The sequence below is a fragment of the Palaemon carinicauda genome, unplaced genomic scaffold (assembly GCF_036898095.1).
Source record: "Palaemon carinicauda isolate YSFRI2023 unplaced genomic scaffold, ASM3689809v2 scaffold340, whole genome shotgun sequence".
Taxonomy (NCBI): Eukaryota; Metazoa; Arthropoda; class Malacostraca; order Decapoda; family Palaemonidae; genus Palaemon; species Palaemon carinicauda.
Genome location: NW_027171083.1, coordinates 28,476 through 45,632, shown reverse-complemented (window position 1 = coordinate 45,632; position 17,157 = coordinate 28,476). Strand labels below are relative to the sequence as shown.

The window sequence follows — 17,157 nt, the reverse complement described above, 5'->3', positions numbered from 1 at the left end:
TTGATAGCTCACAGGACTGGCGCTCTCCTCTTGATAGCTCACAGGACTGGCGCTCTCCTCTTGATGGCTCACAGGACTGCCACTCTCTCCTCTTGATGGCTCACAGGACTGCCACTCTCTCCTCTTGATGGCTCACAGGACTGCCACTCTCTCCTCTTGATGGCTCACAGGACTGCCACTCTCTCCTCTTGATGGCTCACAGGACTGCCACTCTCTCCTCTTGATGGTCACAGGACTGCCACTCTCTCCTCTTGTGGGCTCACAGGACTGCCACTCTCTCCTCTTGTGGGCTCACAGGACTGCCACACTCTCCTCTTGATGGCTCACAAGACTGGCGCTCTCCTCTTGATGGCTCACAGGACTGGCGCTCTCCTCTTGTTGGCTCACAGAACTGGCGCTCTCCTCTTGTGGGCTCACAGAACTGGCGCTCTCCTCTTGTGGGCTCACAGGACTGCCACACTCTCCTCTTGTGGGCTCACAGAACTGGCGCTCTCCTCTTGTGGGCTCACAGAACTGGCGCTCTCCTCTTGTGGGCTCACAGGACTGGGGCTCACAGGACTGCCACTCTCTCCTCTTGATGGCTCACAGAACTGGCGCTCTCCTCTTGATGGCTCACAGAACTGGCGCTCTCCTCTTGTGGGCTCACAGAACTGGCGCTCTCCTCTTGTGGGCTCACAGAACTGGCGCTCTCCTCTTGTGGGCTCACAGAACTGGCGCTCTCCTCTTGTGGGCTCACAGGACTGGGGCTCACAGGACTGCCACTCTCTCCTCTTGATGGCTCACAAGACTGGCGCTCTCCTCTTGATGGCTCACAGGACTGGCGCTCTCCTCTTGATGGCTCACAGAACTGGCGCTCTCCTCTTGTGGGCTCACAGGACTGGCGCTCTCCTCTTGGGGGCTCACAGGACTGGGGCTCACAGGACTGCCACTCTCTCCTCTTGATGGCTCACAAGACTGGCGCTCTCCTCTTGATGGCTCACAGGACTGGCGCTCTCCTCTTGATGGCTCACAGAACTGGCGCTCTCCTCTTGTGGGCTCACAGAACTGGCGCTCTCCTCTTGTGGGCTCACAGAACTGGCGCTCTCCTCTTGTGGGCTCACAGAACTGGCACTCTCCTCTTGATGGCTCACAGAACTGGCGCTCTCCTCTTGTGGGCTCACAGGACTGGCGCTCTCCTCTTGTGGGCTCACAGGACTGGGGCTCACAGGACTGCCACTCTCTCCTCTTGATGGCTCACAAGACTGGCGCTCTCCTCTTGATGGCTCACAGGACTGGCGCTCTCCTCTTGATGGCTCACAGAACTGGCGCTCTCCTCTTGTGGGCTCACAGAACTGGCGCTCTCCTCTTGTGGGCTCACAGAACTGGCGCTCTCCTCTTGTGGGCTCACAGAACTGGCGCTCTCCTCTTGTGGGCTCACAGAACTGGCGCTCTCCTCTTGTGGGCTCACAGAACTGGCGCTCTCCTCTTGTGGGCTCACAGAACTGGCGCTCTCCTCTTGATGGCTCACAGAACTGGCGCTCTCCTCTTGTGGGCTCACAGGACTGGCGCTCTCCTCTTGTGGGCTCACAGAACTGGCGCTCTCCTCTTGTGGGCTCACAGAACTGGCGCTCTCCTCTTGTGGGCTCACAGGACTGGCGCTCTCCTCTTGTGGGCTCACAGAACTGGCGCTCTCCTCTTGTGGGCTCACAGAACTGGCGCTCTCCTCTTGTGGGCTCACAGAACTGGCGCTCTCCTCTTGTGGGCTCACAGAACTGGCGCTCTCCTCTTGTGGGCTCACAGAACTGGCGCTCTCCTCTTGTGGGCTCACAGAACTGGCGCTCTCCTCTTGTGGGCTCACAGGACTGGGGCTCACAGGACTGCCACTCTCTCCTCTTGATGGCTCACAAGACTGGCGCTCTCCTCTTGATGGCTCACAGGACTGGCGCTCTCCTCTTGATGGCTCACAGAACTGGCGCTCTCCTCTTGTGGGCTCACAGGACTGGCGCTCTCCTCTTGGGGGCTCACAGGACTGGGGCTCACAGGACTGCCACTCTCTCCTCTTGATGGCTCACAAGACTGGCGCTCTCCTCTTGATGGCTCACAGGACTGGCGCTCTCCTCTTGATGGCTCACAGAACTGGCGCTCTCCTCTTGTGGGCTCACAGAACTGGCGCTCTCCTCTTGTGGGCTCACAGAACTGGCGCTCTCCTCTTGTGGGCTCACAGAACTGGCACTCTCCTCTTGATGGCTCACAGAACTGGCGCTCTCCTCTTGTGGGCTCACAGGACTGGCGCTCTCCTCTTGTGGGCTCACAGGACTGGGGCTCACAGGACTGCCACTCTCTCCTCTTGATGGCTCACAAGACTGGCGCTCTCCTCTTGATGGCTCACAGGACTGGCGCTCTCCTCTTGATGGCTCACAGAACTGGCGCTCTCCTCTTGTGGGCTCACAGAACTGGCGCTCTCCTCTTGTGGGCTCACAGAACTGGCGCTCTCCTCTTGTGGGCTCACAGAACTGGCGCTCTCCTCTTGTGGGCTCACAGAACTGGCGCTCTCCTCTTGTGGGCTCACAGAACTGGCGCTCTCCTCTTGATGGCTCACAGAACTGGCGCTTTCCTCTTGTGGGCTCACAGGACTGGCGCTCTCCTCTTGTGGGCTCACAGAACTGGCGCTCTCCTCTTGTGGGCTCACAGAACTGGCGCTCTCCTCTTGTGGGCTCACAGGACTGGCGCTCTCCTCTTGTGGGCTCACAGAACTGGCGCTCTCCTCTTGTGGGCTCACAGAACTGGCGCTCTCCTCTTGTGGGCTCACAGAACTGGCGCTCTCCTCTTGTGGGCTCACAGAACTGGCGCTCTCCTCTTGTGGGCTCACAGAACTGGCGCTCTCCTCTTGATGGCTCACAGGACTGGCGCGCACTCTGCTATCGAAGCTCATTCCTGTTAATGATCAAATCTGAATTAGTACTGTCGTATATTTCATGTGTAACATGTTTTACATGAAACAATTCCTGACTGATGAAATTTGACTAGAGACTAGACAAAATATCCCTTCTTCCTCCGTTGAATTCACTGACACGTCATGACCATAGCTACGAAATGAGAAATGAAAGACTTGGAGATAGGAGTTACACCCAAGTCCAAATTGGTGATATCGACGGACTCAAGTCCGTCCATGTCACTCATTTGGACTTTAGTATTTACCAATTAAGTCTTCATTTTCCTTTTCGTGGCTATAATTGTATCTGAAATAAAACTAAGCAAAAATTTTAACGCAAACTCTCAGACAGTATACCATGATCAGTTAGGTAAATTCTGAGAGTTTGAGTCAATTATTTCCCTAAAATTAACCGTCATCTGTATGTCAAATTCTGAGAGCTTTGAGTCAAACAATTATTTCATTTAACTAGATATAAAAATTATGAAAGAGAAAAAATGGTATTGTTGAAATTGAATAAGGAACAAATTACCACATATAAAAAACCAACAATAAAACATATACAGAATGACAATCAATAGAAGATCAACATAAAAATCTTGACTTAAATGAAAGAAAAAAAATACTGGCATCAAGAAAATAAATTTAGATAAGGGACGTAGAAGAATGTAGAGAGGAGAGAACAAAATATGGACATGAATATAGAGGTGAAATAGAAGACATTGGACATGAATAAAGAGGGAACGAAAATTTGGATAAAAATAGAGGGGGAGAACACAAGTTAGACACGAATAGAAAGGGAACAAAAAAATTGGACAAGATTTTAGAGAGGGAATACAAAATTGGGTATGAATATACTGTACATGGGGAACAAATATTGGACATGAATATTCCAGGGGAACAAAAGTTGGACATGAATAGAAAGGGAACAAAAAATTAGACATGAATATTCAAGGGAAGCAAAAAAATCGGGCATGAATAAAGGGAGGGAAAAAATTGGACACGAATATTCAAGGGAAACAAAACAATGGACATAAATTGAGAGGGGTAACTTGTAAATGGACATGAAGAGAGACTCGGACCTTATAATTGGACATGAATAACAAGCGAGAACCAAATTTTGGACATGAATAGAGCTACGGACAAACAAGACAAAACACGGTGCTTTTTTGAGTGAAAGAATTGTAAAGTTTTCAAATTGCTACCTAAGCAAAAAGCCTTAAGGGAATAAGAAACTTATTTTTACTACAAGGGATAAAGTCAGTAAGACCCCAATTTGAAATGAAAGAGTTAAAAGAAAACATTTGAATTGAGAGAGAGAGAGAGAGAGAGAGAGAGAGAGAGAGAGAGAGAGAGAGAGAGAGAGAGAGAGAGAGAGAGAGAGAGAGAGAGTGTGATATTCAGTACACACCTGCCAAAGATTCAAAAGTTCAAATTCGTAAGTCTTTTTGTGGTTTATATATGAAATATCTGTTTTATTGTTGTTATTGTTTTTAAAGAAATTTTAATTCAATTGTTCAATACTTCTCATATCGTTTATTTATTTCCTTATTTCCTTTCCTCACTTGACTATTTTCCCCTGTTGAAGCACTTGTGCTTATAGCATCTTGCTTTTCCAACTAGGGTTCTAGCTCAGCTAATAATAATAATAATAATAATAATAATAATAATAATAATAATAATAATAATAATAATAATAATAATAATAATAATAATAATAATAATAATAACAGTGCAAAGATCTGTAACCAATGCCTACAGTACACCGCTTGAGTTCCAACGACAGCAGTAATTTTTTTATTCCCAATAGCAGTAGTGATTCTGTAAAAGCAGAAGAGAGAGAGAGAGAGAGAGAGAGAGAGAGAGAGAGAGAGAGAGAGAGAGAGAGAGAGAGAGAGAGAGAGAGAGAGAGAAGAGAGAGAGAGAATCTACATTAAATGCTTGAAAGGCCTTCTATTTTCAGTATCAAAGTCTAAACATACATGACATTTCGTTTAGTATAATGTATGCATAAACTGGAGTTATAGCCATCTAGTATTTTGCTGTGAATATATAAAATAATCGACTAATTTAAAATGCTAATTATATCTTTTGACAGATATCCAGCAGAAATCCTGGTTTGGACTAGTTTTCTGTTTCGCCAAAAGGTAGTTCGAGGGAAGAGGTCAGTTCAAGCTAGAAGGGGACAAGAGAGACACAAACAGCAGAAAAGGAATCCTACTTGGAACTTGCCAGTAACCTTAAGGAGTGTTTTGGTGTTAATTTGTGATCAGGGTATCCTATTGTTATACCTAAATACATCTAGATTTGAATGTTAAAAATACCCGATTGTGAACTGACAGTAGATAATCTAACATTCAATGGAGTTATACGAGTTTATTTTATAATTGGTTTTGCTTTATTCATATTGTAACCAAAATCTGTACGAAGGGATATCTATTTCTATTTACATTTAAAACTGCAAAGAAATCGATAAATATATTGATTGAAGTGGTTTATTGTGTTTTGTAACCTTACTGGCTGTGTAATCAAAGCTGTTCTAAAACTAATATTGAAATTTTAGATTTCCTTATAACACGACGAACTTTATCAATAAATTATAACTAAAAATGACTTGAGAAAATTTATATGGTTTTTTAAACATTTGGTTTTATTTAACTCATAAATTTCTCCATTGTGTTAGAAAAATACAAACGAAACTGGTGGTATTAAGAAATGAGAAAAAAATTGTTACCAAAAATGTCAATAGTAGAAAAGTAACTGCAAATTTACAAAATAGAAAAGTAACTGTAAATTTACAAAATAGAAAATAACTGTAAATTTTCAAAATAGAAAAGTAACTGCAAATTTTCAAAGTAGAAAAGTAACTGCAAATTTTCAAAGTAGAAAAGTAACTGCAAATTTTCAAAGAAGAAAAGTAACTGCTAATTTTCAAAGAAGAAAATAACTGCAAATTTTCAAAGAAGAAAAGTAACTGCAAATTTTCAAAGAAGAAAAGTAACTGCAAATTTTCAAAGAAGAAAAGTAACTGCTAATTTTCAAAGAAGAAAATAACTGCAAATTTTCAAAGAAGAAAAGTAACTGCAAATTTTCAAAGAAGAAAAGTAACTGCAAATTTTCAAAGAAGAAAAGTAACTGCTAATTTTCAAAGAAGAAAATAACTGCAAATTTTCAAAGAAGAAAAGTAACTGCAAATTTTCAAAGAAGAAAAGTAACTGCAAATTTTCAAAGTAGAAAAGTAACTGCAAATTTTCAAAGAAGAAAAGTAACTGCTAATTTTCAAAGAAGAAAAGTAACTGCTAATTTTCAAAGAAGAAAAGTAACTGCAAATTTTCAAAGTAGAAAAGTAACTGCAAATTTTCAAAGAAGAAAAGTAACTGCAAATTTTCAAAGGACAGTGGTTAACTACAAAACTATGAATAACCATAAACCATAAAACTCTTTTAAAGTAAACCACAACACTAAATATGATTAAAAATAAAATGGCTGTGGTAAAAGGGAGAAAATTCCTAAAATCGAGACAATTTAGATTATAGCAGAATTAAATGTACCAAAACATATTTCTAATTATGTAAAGTAAAATAATATACATGTACACTGGTATTTATTTCAGAGAAATGTATTGGTCTGTGTACCCAAACGCTTTGACTTCTATAAGTAATTAAATTTTCGTGTCAGGGAACCGGCAGGAATTCCAGAGTGGACTAGTTTTTGGACAAGCTGAAAGGGGTAGGGGGGTGGGGGGGAGGAGGTTTAATCAGAAGGTTGTAAGGTAGTAAGGTTGAAAGGTAGTAAGGTTGTAAGTCAGTCAGTCAGGGATTGTAAGTCCCTGAGGAAACAGGTAGCTAAGAGAACACTAGTGTGAGGTCTGCCAGTGCTTTTCAAGAATTTTACTTGTGTCCATTGTATTTTTTTATTAGGAATTACCATTAATACAATATAAAAAAAAAAAGTCGTCCTGCATGTAATGGATAATATAAACAAAGTGTCTATTTTCCTTCCTGTGCATTATAACGTATACAAATCAAGCATTACATTATTAAGAATCATAAACTAGTTAAAACAGCTTCGTATTCCCAACTAATTGCTGTTAAACACCTTCGGAATTTTCATCAGGATCCAATTAAAAAAAAAAAAAATTTCCTAGAATCTCACAAAAACTTGACCACACAAAAACTATATATAGCAGACCTCAATACAAAGATTTCAGTATCCTTAATGTTACCCAACAATGCCAAAAATAGGGAGAAATGAACTTGAACTATGAAAAACTACAGAAGAAATCTTAAGTCATGAAGTAATGATAAAAAATAGGGGGAAACTTATCGAGCAAGTAAACTTTTCAGGATTAATATAAACAGGAAAAACATTTAAACAAGAATAACAGAAAGAAACCAAACAGATAGAAAAAAAAAATAGGAGAGAATAGAATTAATGCTACGTTTCTGCTATTAAAGGTTGTGTTATCATTTACTTAGATTTCTTTCCATTGAAGTTTTGTTTATTTATTTGAAATGTGTATTTTCTATTACTATTATTATTATTATCATTACTTGCCGGGCTAAAACCGTAATTGGAAAAGCAGGATGCTATAAGCTCGGGGGCTCTTACACGGAAAAATAGCCCAGTGAGGAAAGGAAACAAGGAAAAATAGAATATTCTAGGAACACATAGGAGGAATAGAATTTTTTTTCATATTTTTAAGCGATTTTTCAATAAGTTCATTATAACATGTCCATTTCTACTCGCCAAAAAACTAAAAACGAAAAATACATTTACAGGCCCAATGAATCGGCTTTAGTTTGAATTAGTATTAGTCTGGTTTGGTTTTAGTTTGGTTAGGGTTTTGCTTAGTTTTGGCTGGGTTTTGGTTTGGTTTGGTTTTAGTTTGGTTTGGTTTTAGTTCTGGCTGGGTTTTGGTTTGGTTTTAAGTTTGGTTTTAGTTTGGTTTGGTTTTAGTTCTGGCTGGGTTTTGGTTTGGTTTTAAGTTTGGTGGTTTGGTTTTGTTTTAGTTTGGATTGGTTCTAGTTTGGTTTGGTTTTAGTTTGGTTTGGTTTTAGTTTGGTTTGGTTTTAGTTTGGTTTTAATTCTGACTGGGTTTTAGCTTGGTTTGGTTTGGTTTTAGTTCTGGCTGGGTTTTGGTTTGGTTTTAAGTTTGGTGGTTTGGTTTTGTTTTAGTTTAGATTGGTTCTAGTTTGGCTTGGTTTTAGTTTGGTTTGGTTTTAGTTTGGTTTTAGTTCTGGCTGGGTTTTGGCTTGGCTTGGTTTGGTTTGGTTTTGGCTGGGTTTTGGTTTGGTTTGGTTTTAGTTTGGTTTGGTTTTAGTTCTGGCTGGGTTTTGGTTTGGTTTTAAGTTTGGTGGTTTGGTTTGGTTTTAGTTTGGATTGGTTTTAGTTTAGTTTGGTTTGGTTTTAGTTTGGTTTTAGTTCTGGCTGGGTTTTGGCTTGGCTTGGTTTGGTTTGGTTTTAGTTCTGGCTGGGTTTTGGTTTGGTTTGTTTTGGTTTGGTGGTTTGGTTATTTTTTAGTTTGGATTGGTTTTAGTTTGGTTTTAGTTCTGGCTGGGTTTTGGCTTGGCTTGGTTTGGTTTGGTTTGGTTTTAGTTCTGGCTGGGTTTTGGTTTGGTTTGTTTTGGTTTGGTTTGTTTTGGTTTGGTTTTAGTTTGGTGGTTTGGTTATTTTTTAGTTTGGATTGGTTTTAGTTACTCAACAATGCCAAAAAAACAAAAACAAAAAATACATTTACAGGCCCAATGAATCGGCTTAATTCCTATGGATTATGCCGTAATAAATCTATGAGATAAAAAATATATTAAATCTTGTTGATAAAAATTTTAGAAATAAAAAACCTATAATAAATCATATTTGAATATTACCTATTAAACCTCTGCTGCTTACAACATTAAAATCTTAAAAAAAGAAAAAAATCAAAATCGGATAAAGTTTTCTGACCAAAACATCCAGAAAATACATTTTTTAACAGTTAAAATAGTGCCAAACTCGCTGCACTGGGAGATATTAACGTGAACACATGAGAGAGAGAGAGAGAGAGAGAGAGAGAGAGAGAGAGAGAGAGAGAGGCGCTTCTTTTACATATTAGGATAAGCATAATATACAAAATAACGTAACAATTACGATAACGCATCTTTATTCGTACGACAACTTCGCTCAAAGAGGAAAACTCATTTTTTGTGAGTATTGAAAACCATGAGGCAATCTTTTTATGACTTATACGAAATCTTACGAAAATCAAGGACAATGAAAATCCTCTTTTAATAAACAGACAGGACAAACTCGATCCTACTACACCAACATACAAAACTAAACAATTTAGTCACCTGGTAGAGTCAATAATGTCACAACCGAAAATTCAGGTTACACTTTCTTTGTCTTGCAAGGCTTAAAAAAATGCTACATATATAAAGTGAACTATAGACTACAATAGGAAAAGAATGGCCCTGTATATCACATCTTGAAATAGACCTCAATATAGGAGGATCTATAGACATTATATTTTTGTACAGCTGGAATTTCTCTATAGATGAGAACATATCATAAAGGGGGTGGCAGATGATCCAAAAAATCTTGGAAAAGGTCTGATACACTCCTATGTCAAATTGGAATACCATAAGGAATGCAGAGAAATGACGAGGAATACGTCTAATGAGAGAGAGAGAGAGAGAGAGAGAGAGAGAGAGAGAGAGAGAGAGAGAGGTTTCCAGTCCATAACTGCCTTCAAATGCCCCTACATTACCAGCAAAACCAAAATATAATAAATTATACCCAACATTTTTTAAACGCCAATCAAGTTTCCTAAGCCCCTTGCTCGTAAAGTTATTCAAATAGTTGCTATCAATGACTCAGGATTCGAAACTTGACTTAAAAAATCGTATCTGAGGTAAATACTTACGTTTTTAGGAGTCTCTCTTCTTAACAACTGCTACGACCAAACTGCTTCAGTACCATGGTTTGTCTGAAAAATAAAATCAAGCTGTTAAAACGACAGAGTAAATAGGTAAATTGATTTCATTATTAAATAAAATGCAAATGTAATCGACCTAGTATCTTATATAAGGTCCTATTAGTCTACACAAACCCAACATCGAATTCTTAATATCAAAATTATACCATACGTAAACTAACTAGAAATTTCCAAAAGAATAACAATTGCCGCATGTTAGTTGCTTTCGCCAAAATCGAAGATAATTGCCTACAGAACAAAAGAAATTTCAATACATATGGAAAAACTGGATAAAGTCAATTCCAGTAAAACAGAATAATAAAATTTCCCCCGGGAAGCTAAAACGAATTCTCCCCTGGAAGAGCTGGCCAGCAAATTCCTTTTTCTGACTGAACCTAATAAGTTTACCAAACGCTTCTTCAGGCATACGAGAGACGTGGATGTTCAAAACTGAAACAGATTCTGTCATTTTGTATCATCGCCATGAGTTGGGGGTGCAAATGTCTCCTATACCAGCCCACAACTTTTCCCATGTCTCCAATTTGCGTAGCTCTCTCTCTCTCTCTCTCTCTCTCTCTCTCTCTCTCTCTCTCTCTCTCTGCATATGCAACTCTCTGGTGGATATACGAGGTGCCTCACACTGAGGGATCTGGGGGAACCCAAACATAGAATAAGGCAATAAGTAAGGCTCTCTCTCTCTCTCTCTCTCTCTCTCTCTCTCTCTCTCTCTCTCTCTGCATATGCAACTCTCTGGTGGATATACGAGGTGCCTCACACTGAGGGATCTGGGGGAACCCAAACATAGAATATGGCAATGAATAAGGCAATAAGTAAGGCTCTCTCTCTCTCTCTCTCTCTCTCTCTCTCTCTCTCTCTCTCTCTCTGGTGGATATACGAGGTGCCTCACACTGAGGGGCCTGGGGGAACCCAAACGTAGAATAAGGCAATAAGTGAGGCTCTCTCTCTCTCTCTCTCTCTCTCTCTCTCTCTCTCTCTCTCTCTCTCGCATTGACCGCGACTGGATTGAATTTTCTTTTTTGACCTCTAAACCAGTAACAGATAATCAACTTCTCTGATGTTCTGGCGTTATTTTATACATTGCCTCTACACGTTTATTTCTGCCTTGAAACATCTGTTTTAGTTTCATCAGCATGGGTCCTTCGATTAAATTCGATTAGCAACTCTGTCTCTCTTCTATCGGATCCCAATGGCAGATTTCTCTCGTAACAGAATTACAAATAACCATGTTTACAGGGCAAGTGGAACCTAATTAACCAACAGCTAAAGTTCATCTGGTAAATAAGTATAACTCCGTCCATCGAGTTCTCCGGAGAGCACGAACATGGGCAATGAATTTACTCCCCCTTGGTACTCGTTATTGACGTCACCAGCTCTTCTTTCTGCTTCCCATTGTTAATTGGCAACAGTGTCCGTCCGTGTGAACCCACCTTAAGGGATAGTTATAATCTAAATCCATTTAACATATAGCTGCTCAATGTTAACATTTATATTTATCCAATAAATAATCAACCGTAGTTAAGAGTGGGGCTAAAGTGTCACACTTTAAACACATTGTTTTAATATAAACCAATGAATATAGATACTGTTTTATTGGGTAACCCATGCAGCATAAAAATATTCAACCTATTATGCCATACACCTAGATGAAGTGACTCTACTGACAACAAACCTTCCAATGTTGTTATTATCATTATTATTATTATTATTATTATTATTATTATTATTATTATTATTATTATTATTATTATTATTATTATTAAATGCTAAGCTACACCCCTAGTTGGAAAAGCAGAATGTTATAAGCCCAGGCGCCTCAACAGGGAAAATAGCCCAATGAAGAAAGGAAATAAGGAAAAATAAAATATTTCAGAATAGTAACAACATTATCATCATCCTTGTACAGCTAGACTAAATGGCAAACAAGATTTTGGAAATAAAATGATAACTTTTACAAACTTTATACAAATTAATATGAAAGTTTTTCCATGTAGCCTACATAGTAATTATAACAACATAATTAAATTCAGATAAAATACCAAAGACATTATATAGATATCCCAATTTCCTTCAAAATATACACCAAAACCACAATAGTCCTAAAACTACAGTTAAAAAACTGTAATTTTAAACAGAAATTCTCCTTAAAAATATAGTTCTCAGCTGCATTTCAGTAAAATACAGGTGACCGTAATTTCTACCCTATTTTATTATTATCTTTTACGGGTTGGTGACCGTAATATCACTCCTTTACGTCAATATATTTGTCTTTAAAAAAGGTTAAATGCCTGGGGACAATTATTCCAGAATTTTTACCATAGTTTTAAGGGAATTTTTAACAGTTTAAAATATTCCCTTTGTTCGTAATTGTTAATGGCTATAGAAATTTAATGCTGGCTTTCTTTTCATCTTAAATATTACTCAAGATTAAACTATAATTTAGTACATTATCTTTTGAAGTTTAAAGTATCTTGTCATTCTCACCTTGAATGAAGTGACGGCAAAGGTTATAGTTTGATCTTCACTGATGAAGTTAGAAGCTTTTCGTCCGTAACTTCTAGGTTAAAACAGCACCTGTAAAATTTAAATTTAATCAGCTACATACAAATTTAAAGTCACTAAAGATTGATACATTTCTGGCACATTCATACATCTTTAATTATTATTATTATTATTATTATTATTATTATTATTATTATTATTATTATTATTATTATTATTATTATTATTATTATTATTTGCTAAGCTACAACCCTAGTTCCAAAAGCAAGATGCTATAAGCCCAGGGGTTCCAATAGGGAAAATAGCCCAATGAGGAAAGGAAACGAGAAAATAAGAGAATTAATATATGCAATGAAAAGGAAAATCCAACATTATAGTTTTAGTTATCTTGGACAATCCCTTATAGAATTCCTCCTCTGTACATCGTATCCTATGTACACTGTAGACTATGTATAGGACCCACTTTGTATCTCCTTCTTATGTACATCGTAGACTACAGTATGTACATCGTAGACTAAGTTTAACTTCATAGGAGTAATGTGTATAACAAATATAGATTTTACCTTTCTACTTCTTCCTCATGTTCATGACGTCAACATCTAAATTTAATATGTTTATCTTACTTTTCTTAAGTCAATTATGATAAATACACAGATTCCGTTTACGAATTATTATTATTATTATTATTATTAAATGCTAAGCTACAACCCTAGTTGGAAAAGCAGGATGCTATAAGCCCAGGGGCCCCAACAGGGAAAATAGCCCAGTGAGGGAAAGGAAATAAGGAAATAAGGAAAAATAGAACATTTTAGGAACAGTAACAATATTAAAATAAATATTTCCCATTTAAACTATAAAAACTTTAACAGAACAAGAGGAAGAGAAACTAGATAGAAAAGTGTGCCCAAGTGTACCCTCAAGCAAGAGAACTCTATCCCAAGGCAGTGTAAGACCATGGTACAGAGGCTATGGCACTACCCAAGAATAGAGAACAATGGTTTGATTTTGGAGTGTCCTTCTCCTAGAAGAGCTGCTTACCATAGCGAAAGAGTCTCTTCTACCCTTACCAAGAGGAAAGTAGCTACTGAACAATTACAGTGCAGTAGTTGACCCCTTTGGGTGAAGAAGAATTGTCTAGTAATCACAGTGTTGTCAGGTGTATGAGGACAGAGGAGAATCTGTAAAGGATAGGCCAGACTATTCGGTGTCTGTGTAGGCAAAGGGAAAGAACCGTAACCAGAGAGAAGGGTCCTATGTAGTACTGTCTGGCCAGTCAAAGGACCCCATAACTCTCTAGCAGTGTTCAACCAAAAGACCAAATGGAAAATCTTGCCTACATATTTGTTCATCCATAATCGGAGTTCATGAGCCGTCCAACTTCTAAAATCTCTAGGTTGAGAGAGAGAGAGAGAGAGAGAGAGAGAGAGAGAGAGAGAGAGGCTGTTACATGGCAGGGGTTAATATATATACCAGGCATATGCCAAATAACTACCTGTTCATAATTATAACTTATCAAATAATTCTACAAAATTCTTTCATCTTCAATCACAATATAGTAAAAGGATAGGCATTTTATATATTCTATATCCAACAAAGGGTTATAGATTCTTTCAAATACGATTTATCTTTCATAATTAGTATTAAGGTTTTTGTGGAATGTTAGTTTGGGCATTTAAACTATTGATTGGGAAATTTGGTTGTCAGGAACTATTCCTCGAGTTGAAGACTTCACAAAACAAGATGGCAGGTAGAAATTTCTTCCTTAAACTTCAAATATTCACCTTATTCGCCTCATTAAGCTTATCTAAAGTTGATTACCTTATTAATTTACTTGAAATCCGCCTTTACTTCAAACACTATGGAAAAAAAAAATCTTATCTAGTTATTTAGTTTAACTATCAATGCTTGGGCTCGCTCTTAAAGTAATAATGTCCAAGTTAAACTTTTAATTTCTCAACAAAGGCTTCCTTAGATACTTTTAAGTTCAATTCAAAATACTACTAATCTTGCAACATTTTTTTTTCCTGTCATGAAAATCAGAAGGTCATTTGGTGGTAAGAGACGAAAAGTCCTCATTCGTCAAATCAAGGGAAATATTATTATTATTATTATTATTATTATTATCATTAATATCATCATTATCATTATTATCAATACTATTACTGATATTATCAATAGTTTTGATAATATTAATAGTATTATTATTATTATTATTATTATTATTATCCTCAGTTCAAATACCGTTCAAAACTATACACTACGACTAAATTTGTGCCCAGGAAGGTGTTCACACATAAACAAAACACAAAAATGTGATAAAACATAACCTCCTTCCAACTTCGATGTGCAAATTATCCACAAATACGTAAATCAACATAAAATATAATTAATGATTTGCAAATAGACTAAAATTATACATAAAACTATAGAAATATCACTATAAGACGTCATGAGAATTTCAAACTAACCGATCGTAGATCGACGGCCTTTTCACCGAAGAAAAATCTATTAAATAATCGCATAATAAATTCATAAATTACATCCATATGAGTCATATTATGTATATTAATGATGAAAAACAAATAAAATTGAGAAAATAAAGTAAAACTAAGCGTGGAGGAAGAAAATAAGATACGGGGAAAATTGGGATACCGTCGGTGAAGAGACCATTTTGGTAACGGCCTTTTCGCCGACGACAACTCTAAAATTAATTCAAATTTTAGAATTCATAAACTGAATGCAGATGAATCATATTATGAAGATGAATAATAAAATATAGAGAAAATGAAGAAAATATGGTAAAAGTTGGTACAATTAAGCGTAGGAGAAGAAAATGAGATATGGGGAAAATTGGGAGATTGTCGGTGAAGAGACCATTTAAGAAGCTCGGTACTTATCTTATTTTGCGGAGTGAACACCAAAGATAGCAAAAGGGTGTACTGTAGGCAGTGATAGGATCCAGGAACCCACCCATTATCCTTTAGAAAGTCCTTAAAATCCTATTGCTTTAATATCAGACAAAGATAAAGCCAAATAGTTCTTTGTGATTTGTAAAATAGTCATTAAATTGATCTTCGCTACTCTCGTCAAATACTTCGAGGTGTCAAAGTACACTTGGTGAAAGACGAAATCTAGGACTCTCTCTCTCTCTCTCTCTCTCTCTCTCTCTCTCTCTCTCTCTCTCTCTCTCGTTTTAAATACCTGTTCGCTAAATGTTTAAGGCTGTTACACAGTCTAGTCTCCATCTCTTTTCTGACTATAAATTAATCTAATTGTAGGTAAATCAAGTCTCTTGAAGGCGTAGAGAGAGAGAGAGAGAGAGAGAGAGAGAGAGAGAGAGAGAGAGATTGCTTTATAAGTACTTGTATAAACGGATTTGGTCAAAACCCATAACAACAGTGTGGTCTGGGAGAAATAAAAGTCTGAATGCACATCAAAACTTGCAACCACTCTTTACAGTCTGGTGCAAAAAGGTACAACTCCTTTAAAGCCACGGGAGAACTTTTCATCCTCTTTTACAACCATTTAAATGTCAGGCGAACTGTTCGCAAACTTTTTGAAAATATATGTTTCACCATTTCTATTAAACGCTAATTATCATAGATTTTTTTTTTATCGAATTCATAACACGAGAAATATTATGTATTGAGAGAGAGAGAGAGAGAGAGAGAGAGAGAGAGAGAGAGAGAGAGATTTATATCACTCCTACACTCATCGATTCATACCGGCTGCCTACTAAAGCAAGAATTGAGTTCAAAATATTTACAATAACATTAGAAGTAACGAAAACTCGATTGATAAATACAGGCTTGATACTTCAGATGACTTCGTACCATTCTCGATAAATTATCGTTTTTAAACTGTTGTTGTCAAATCGCAAACATGAACAGAGCTGATTCTAAGAGCAAGTGTGTATGGCGTTGCATTTTAAATGGTTACGTTTACATGATTATTTCCATATTTTCCTCAATGACAAAATTATCTAACCAGAAAATATGAGAAGTAGGATATTCGTATATATATATATATATATATATATATATAGAAAAGACGCTGTGTAATACTAAGAGCTTTACACCCCTACTCTGAGCGGCCAGTTAAAAGACACCCCCAACCTTGTTGTAGTTGGGGTATTAAAGCCAACACTTGTTGTTGGCACGGGCCTTTCCCTTGGTTGGCCCGTAGACCCCCAACCTCACCCCAACTGGAAGCAATAATGGTGGGGGGTGTGGGGTGATTAATATAGCTCTTTAAAAGGTCATAGGTCACATGACCTACATCTATCTTGGTATCAACAGTGTAGAAATCTTTAACAGACAAAAAGGTCAATCTAACTAGGGGGATGTCAAAGATAACTTACTCAATACAGACCTACATTACTGCTCCAGTACAGACTGGACCTTCTATCTTCTGGAGGCAGTAACTGCTGTCTCTGCTGAATAATTAAACTTACTTTGTTTGTTATTATACTCTTTATTTTAATTATTCCCAGTAAATGCAAGAGAATTATCTAAACAAGTAACAATTGCACTAAACGAAAATAGAAGGAAATGTCCGAAATAATAAAAGTACAGACGACGTTACTTGACCTTATCAATGAATAAAAAAGGTTGATGTGAACATTAGAGAACTAGAGGGGCACTCAGTGAGGGCAGACCTCCGCCAGGGCAGCTTATTCCTTGACCTTTTGCTCGACCTTGACCTTGACCTTTCGCCTTATCTATTAATTGGAGTGAATTTCCATACACTGAAATATAAACCAAGTTTGAAG

The 17,157-nt window shown here is 37.9% G+C and overlaps 1 long non-coding RNA gene across 1 annotated transcript; it reads right to left on the bottom strand.

Moving 5' to 3' along the window:
- Positions 1-2,761: 2,761 nt before the first annotated feature.
- Positions 2,762-12,483, bottom strand: LOC137636613 (uncharacterized). Its single transcript, XR_011043166.1, has 3 exons — positions 12,369-12,483; positions 9,816-9,878; positions 2,762-2,913 (listed from the first exon to the last, which is right to left on the bottom strand). It is a non-coding gene; the product is annotated as an uncharacterized lncRNA (long non-coding RNA).
- Positions 12,484-17,157: the final 4,674 nt, after the last annotated feature.